Below are 7,591 nucleotides of genomic sequence, written 5' to 3'. Positions count from 1 at the left end.
GCACAGTTTTGTTTGGAGTGGCCAGGCAAACTGGGTTTTCCTCTGAGGCCTTGGCAGAACTAATGCCTCCTCAAAGGAGAGCTATAGGGAGGGGTCAGGCAAATATAACTCTTTTATTATTTATTTGTTTCCTAAGAGAGTTCATCTTTAAATAAAAAATGGAGCCCCAGACATCTGCCTAGAACTGTCTCCTTTTATTCTTTATTAGAAGTGGTAAGATCAGATCTCAAGTCAGTTAATATTATCTTAATTATTAACAAGACTGTGATCATTTTTTACAAAGATGTTGTCTATGTATTCCTCAGTCATTAGAATTAGGGCACCGATGTCATTATCTGTATAATCAAATTGGATGATTTCATCCCCAGGCCCTCTAATCTGCATGGTACTACTAACTCATTTCCTGTGAAACATTAACTCCCAGATATTAGATATATCATCATTGGTTACCGTGTTTGAACCTTTTCCTAATAAGGGCAAATAGAAATGGTGATTGCAAGAAGTCTCAAGAACATATGAATAAAGAAAGTGCTCTTTCAGCAGATGATAAATTCTAGTGACCTAGTCATTCACGTGTACATAGGAAAGACAATTGGAGTGTGTGTGTTTATGGGGAGGGGGGCTTTTTCCAGGAAAATTGAACATTGACTATTATTTTAGTAGTGGGGTATATTTTTTCTTTCTTTTTTTTTTTAAGATTATTTATTTATTCATTTGAGAGAGAGAGAGAACTCATGAGCAGGGGGAGGGGCAGAGGAAAGGAAGAAGCAGACTCGCTGCTGAGCAAGGAGCCTGAAGCAGAGCTCAATCCAGGGACCCTGGGATCATGACCTGAGCTGAAACCAGATGCTTAACCAACTGAGCCACCCAGGCACCCCTATTTTTTTTTTTAAGGTAATATTTGGCAATATTTTTTTAAGGTAAAATATTTAAGGTTTTTTGAGTGTCCAGCATTTGTGACTGGCGATTAAAGCACTCTTTAAAAAAAGATTCATTGGAAAAGATAAGATAATCAAGGTTACTGACTTATTCTGAAGTTAAATCAAATACTCTAAACAAACCGTTAGGGTAATGGATGACACACAGTTAGGGTTCAATAAATATTATCAATTGTTATTATTGTTGTTGTTAACTCCTCTCTGGTCTCTGTCATGTTTAGCAGTAAGGACTATAAAATGAGAAACGCTGAGCATTCATCTTTGGGGGTGATCAGGAAATGACATTGCCCTTCTGGAGAGAAGCATCCCCCAACATTAGAAAAATGTGTACCCCATGTGATGAATGGAAGGAAGCGGTCTCAGCCTTTCAGTCCTACAGCCAGCAGGGAAAGAATGTCAAGGGAGACTGCCTGAGCCTGAGCCAAGGTCCTGGGGCATGACAGTTTCCCCTTGTGCTGAGATAACACTAAAGATGAGTCAAGAGTTGGTGGTAATCAATTCATAGTTTTATTTGGCAACACAGACCAAAGATTTTTCCCACAATTCTGCAATCTAAAAAGCTCGAAAAACCAAGAAGGGTTTGTGGGATGGTGTGTTTGTTTGTTTGTTTGTTTGTTGTTTTGGTAACATCATTTGCCAGCAGAACTAACCTGACCTGACTCATTTTGGGGTGAAATCTGAACTGATAATGATGTGAGTCTGTTGCCACATCTCCAATGCCCTAAGGCTGAGTACAGTGATCCAGGAACATTCATGACTTTGTACGTGGAGTGTTGCCCTGACTTCTGGGAATGTACAGGATATACAAGATATGCATATGCATCTTTTCCTAAAATGTGAAAAAAATCTGAAATCTGAACTATGTGCGGCCCCAAGCTTTGTGGATAAGAGATTAAGAACTATATCTATTCACAGATTCACTTTGGTCTAGCGAAGTGGGCCGACCCAGGGTAATCCATCATTTCCTGTCTGAGCCTCTGCCTCTGAAACCCTGCTCCTTGGGAGGCCGTCCCTCATCGCCACATGGCCCCTGGAGGCTCCCAGAGAGTAGGGAGACCATTGGGATTGAGGTCACAGCTGTGGCTAACTGTGGTGGATTCTTGCCTTAGAGAAAACAGTATGTCCCCCCCCCCCCCCTTTTTTGAAACCAGGAGTCAAAATGTAGAGACTAATTGGACAGTCAGAATTGAATCTGAGAGGTGACCTCCCCAGTGAGAGTAGGGCATGGCCTCGAGGGCCTAACATGTCTGGTTCCAATGAGGCCTGTGTATATTGGAAACTTGTGTTTGTACCGACCTTTGCTTTCAGGTTGGTGTTGAGAGCTCCTGCCCTAGCAGGCCACCCTGTAGCACCCTCCTTCAGTCAAGTAGCTGGTACTAGGGACAATTCTGGGGCGATGCCTTCTCTTTTCTCTCCACTCATCTGGAAAATAAGATACTACCTTTAGGCTGAAAGGTCAGTATATAATAATGAATCACAGCAGATATATAAGGTCATGTTAAAGAGATCTTAGACTTGCAGGCTAGGATGCTAGGACTGATACATTTTAGAGAAGAAATAGGTAAACAGGAAGGGTGTTTAGTAATGAAATCCTAGAGATAGTACCACAGACAGAAAGCACTGAAGCACCATGGAGGGAAGGGACTTTGGCCAGGGGAGGTGACTGACCAGTCCAGGTACTTTGAACTATTAGAAAGGGATGTCCGCTGACATTCCAGCTGTCTAACCAGCTCCCCTTTCTTTATTCCCTATGCTTTCCTTGCCGAGAGAGAGAGAGAGAGAGAGAGAGAGAGAGAACAAAACATGCCAACCCCAAGGCCGGAGAGTCCAGGCCCCTTGGTTATTCTAGTGCTTGCTGCAAATTCCATTTTATATAACTGTGCTTGTGAAGTGAGGTGATAGGCGTTTGCCCCCAGACGTGGAGCTGGTCTTGCTGTGGGTACTAACAAGCCCTCAGGACGCAGCCACAGAGGCCACCGCCCTGGGAGGACTTGGTGCAGGTGGGCGGCAGCCCCTGCTGAGCCGCCCGGCCAAGCAAGCTCTGAGCAGCCGGGGGATGAGAGGAGGCGGCGCTCGCAGCTCCTCCAGCTGTCAGATGGGAAATGTGCATCTTTCCCTCGAGGATTTCTTCTTGAAGCAAAACATCTATTTTAGTATTCTTTATTCTTTTGTAAGGCTAGGGTGCATCAGGTTGACGACAATTAGTCAAATAAAAATATTAACTAAGTGTCTCCTGTTTTATCCACGCAGTGTCAGGCCTTAGGGGCATGCAAAAGAAGTGGAAATAGGTTCCTGCCCTCGGGAGACAAAACTAACAAACTTTAAACAGGAAGGAAACATTTGTGTAACTAAATCAGGGCAAGTAAATGTGGCTGGTCTGATTGACGGTGGGCAGAAGTGGGGGCTGAGTCGGTGAAAGGGAAAGGAGAGGCGTGAGCTGACTGGGTGAGAGGTGCTAAAACCCTGTGCACCGGGCAGAAAGTTGCACGTCTGCAGGGGACCCCTGGAGAGCCTCTCCTGAAGGGGCCCTTGCTTCTAATTTTAGCTCAGGGGCCAGCAAACTTGCCCTGTAAGGTGCCAGCTGTCTATGACAACTTGACTATGAAACTTTGTTGCAGCTCCGCTAAGCAGCTCTGTTACCCATGAGAGCAGCCCTACCTAGACCGTTCGGTGAGGGAATGGGTGCGGCTTTGTTCTGGTGAAACAATGAGTTTTACAAAAACAAGCTGCCTCAGCGTGGCATGGCCCCCGAAGTCTGCCAGCCCTGCACTAGAACTGAGGGCTCTCGGGTTGGCGGATTTCAAAGGGATTTAGAAATCAGGATTATAATGTGAAATATTTGTATTTTAAGATATCGACTTAAAAAAATTTAATGCCATCCCAGGGGTACCTGAGTGGTTCAGTCAGTTAAGCATCTGCCTTGGGCTCAGGTCATGTTTCCAGGTCCTGGGATCAAGTCCTGCATCGGGCTTTCTGCTCAGCAGGGAGTCTGCTTCTCTCTCTCTCTCAAATAAATTTAAAAAAATTTAATGCCATCTTATCAAAGCAAACCATTTCTTACGACCCTACTGCTGTCATTTGCGCACTCTCAGTAAGATTTGATATAGACCTTAGAGATAAGTAAGATTTAATCACTGAAGAAGAGAAAAGAGGGCTTTCTAATAAGAATAGCATGGAGGGCACCCAGGTGGCACACTTGGCTAAGTGTCTGACTCTTGGTTTTGGCTCAGGTCTGATCTCAGGCTTGTGAGATCAAGCCCCGCATTGGGCTCTGCACTCAGCACAGAGTCTGCTTGGGATTCTCTCTCTCCCTCTCCCTCTGTCCTTCCCCTTTGCTCTCTCTCTCAAATAAATAAATAAATCTTAAACAACAGCAACAACAACAATGGAGACTAGCATGAAAAGGATGATCAGTGGACGTAAGGTGGTTACGGTGGGTGGTTTAGGGGTCCCGACGCTGGAGCCAGATGGGCGGGATCAAAACCTCACTCTACCATCTACTAGCCGTGAGACCTTGGACAAATGACCTCACCTCTCACGCCAGCGGGTCACCATATCCGAATTCTAAGGATTAAATGAGTTATTATTCACAAAAGCACTTAATTCCTGGCACAGAGGAATTACCAAATACCTATTGGGTTAATAATAATAAAGAAGACCTGGTAGAAAGACGGGTAAGTAACAAGATAGATGTTTAGGCCAACTTACTACTAGGAATAAGGGTCAGTTACGTCACTCATTGTGCCTTTCCCATCGATATATGTGTTTTGTCATTTGTAGCACAGATGAATGAATTCTATCCCGACAGACAACTACCATTTGGTCCAGAGTCAAAATCCACTCCTGACTGGTCACTCATCCTGCAAATGTGTCCTTGGTCTTAAGGGGATCAGATAGACTAGGAACAGACATATAATAAACACCAACTGGGGAGAAAGAAAAGAGAAAGAACATCTAAGGGAGTCGATTATATGCTAATTGTTTCATAAATTATCCCAGTTCTTACCACAATCCTGTGAAACAGATATTACAGCCTCCCTTGGTCCTCTGAGCCCAGGATCTCGCTGCAGCTCAGCGGCAGAAGCTCAGACCAGAACCAGTGTCAGTGCCCATGCTCTTTCTTCTGTAGCTCGGGTTTTCAAAGTGTGTCCCTTGGAACCCTAGGGTTTGGAAAAGTGGCTGCAAACTCTTTGTGAACAGAGATCTTGGTCTGTCTTTGTGTTAAAATCACCAAGCCTAGAACACACACTGGGTGATTGTTAAATGAATGCATAAATACATGAGGGAGGGAGGGAGGAAGGAAGGAAGGAGGGAGGGAGGGAGGGAAGGAAGGAAGGAAGGAAGGAGGGAGGGAGGGAGGGAAGAAGGAAGGAAGGAAGGAAAGTTGGAAGGAAAGAAAGAAGGAAGGAGGGAGGAGGGAAGGAAGGAAGGAAGGAAGGAAGGAAGGAAGGAAGGAAGGAAGGAGGGAGGGAGGGAGGGAGGGAAGGAAGGAAGGGAGGAAGGAAAGTTGGAAGGAAAGAAAGAAGGAAGGAGGGAGGAGGGAAGGAAGGAAGGAAGGAAGGAAGGAAGGAGGGAGGGAGGAGGGAAGGAAGGAAGGAAGGAAGGAAGGAGGGAAGGAAGGAAGGAAGGATGAAGGCAGACACATAGGACCTCCATTCTTGGCCTCTTTGAACCACAGCAATTCCACCTTCATCTGTTTTATCCTTTAACACCGTAGAGAGAAGCTCATGTGAGGGGGGAAAATGTCTGGAAGCCACTGCGGTGCGTGTCACTGGCTCCCAAACAACGCCCATTTCTGACAGGAGTCATTATCTTGCAAGTTACCTTTGCAACAAAACTCAGAAAATGATTAAGAACCATTGCTACGTTACTGTGAGAGGGTGTCACCTCTGGGCCTGAGCTGAGATCAGAGTCGTCCAGCAAGTAGATGGAGACTGCGCTTCGGAAACCCAGAATTCCCAACAGCTCCACAGCACTCTGAGGGCTCGCGCAGGCCTGTTCGCCAGGTCCTCTTCCTGAAGGTGGACCTACCATGCGATCTGCCTGCTCCTAGGCAGGGTCACAAGCTCTTCGGAGGAAGAGAAGGTGGTCCCGCCCCCCACTGAGCTGAACATTTGCACTGACGTGTCCGTAGGCAGGTGTCCGAGGCCACTTACAGAGAGGGTCAGAGAGGGGGTCAGACAGAAAGATTTGGTTGGGGTTGGGGGCCTTCCATTCCTACTTTTTCCACCCCAGGTGCCATAAATATTAGGACCACTTCATTCAGCGCTTTTAATAGAAGGCGATACAAAGAGTGGGGGCAGTGTTCATTCTTTTTATCTGAAAGTAGAGCAGATGTAGCACTAAGAGGATTGAGACGTTTGGTGGCTCTAGGGACTGGCACAATGTGGACAAGATGCCGAGTCAACTTAGATAGGGTGAATCCAGGTCTCAAGTGATGGCACACGGGAGTCTCCAGGCCCAGTGTGGGCATGTGAGTGCATGGGGGGAGCACATGGCCCGTTGGGGGCTCCCGCTCATCCTTTCATTGCTGTTTGAAGTTGGGGGGAAGTCTGTGCTCTCAGAAAAGGGTTAACACAGGTAGGCTTGCAGGTGAGGGTTAGTTAGGCATTGCCATTTAGCTCGTGAGGTTACTGTGGCCTCTTCGGTCCACACAGGCTAGTGAGGCCTGAGGATGTTCAAATTAGGTTAAAATTGATCCCAGCACCATGCGATTAGCACAGCACCCATAGTTCAGCATGTCTACCCAGCAGAGCGGACATGGCTAAAATTCAGCCCTTGTTGCAATAGTTCTCTTTAAGTATCCTTTACGATTCTTTGGATGAGGTTTTCTAAGCATCTATTCTATCAGGGAGCCCCAAATCTGTAATTTCCTTCTAATGAGGCCTGTTAATTTGATGACAGCATTATCAAATATAAACACCTCCCTCCTTTGGTCTGTAGGGTGCTTCATAATGAGACAGATGCAGGGGGACAGAGAGCTGCCAGATACATTAGAGAAGCTAGTGTCCCAGAGTAAGAGAGAACTTACTAATGATGTTAGTCCCCAAGGTAGAGACACACAGAAATTCTTCAGACTGAAAGACATGGCGATGATGAAATCAAAACAACCCAGATGGCCTATAAACAGGCTAATTATGTGAAACTCTGAAGTCTCTTCCCCAGCTGCTTACGCGGTCTGCCCGGTAGCCAGGAGCTGGCCGGGCAAGCACATCTTCCGCAGGTCGTCAGCAAAGTGATGGTACACGTTGAAGCAAAGGATAGCCCCTTAGGATGTTTCTTTATGTAACAAAAGAATATTTTACATCTTCATGGGTAAAATCATATGTTGATAGACCTCCGTGCTATTCAATGAATACAACTGATTATACAGATTGTTTCTGTGACTGGAAAGGCATAGTTCTAGAACATAGCATAGATGTACCTGTGTCCATCCATAAACATAGTGTCAGATTAAGGAAAGAAAATAAACTCTAATACCTTATTAGCTGATTGCAATGGAGAAATAAATGGCAGCATTTTGATGAATGATGCCATTTCATGTCAAAGCTGTCTTCATCACCTTAGAAATAACAAGTCCAAAGGTTGGCTCAGAGTCTGAAATAAGAGGCTGTGATTGAAGAGCCCCCCTCAATCTCTGGTCCTTCACCGCA

The sequence above is a fragment of the Ursus arctos genome, unplaced genomic scaffold (assembly GCF_023065955.2).
Source record: "Ursus arctos isolate Adak ecotype North America unplaced genomic scaffold, UrsArc2.0 scaffold_12, whole genome shotgun sequence".
Lineage (NCBI taxonomy): Eukaryota > Metazoa > Chordata > Mammalia > Carnivora > Ursidae > Ursus > Ursus arctos.
This window is presented reverse-complemented; position numbering follows the sequence as displayed.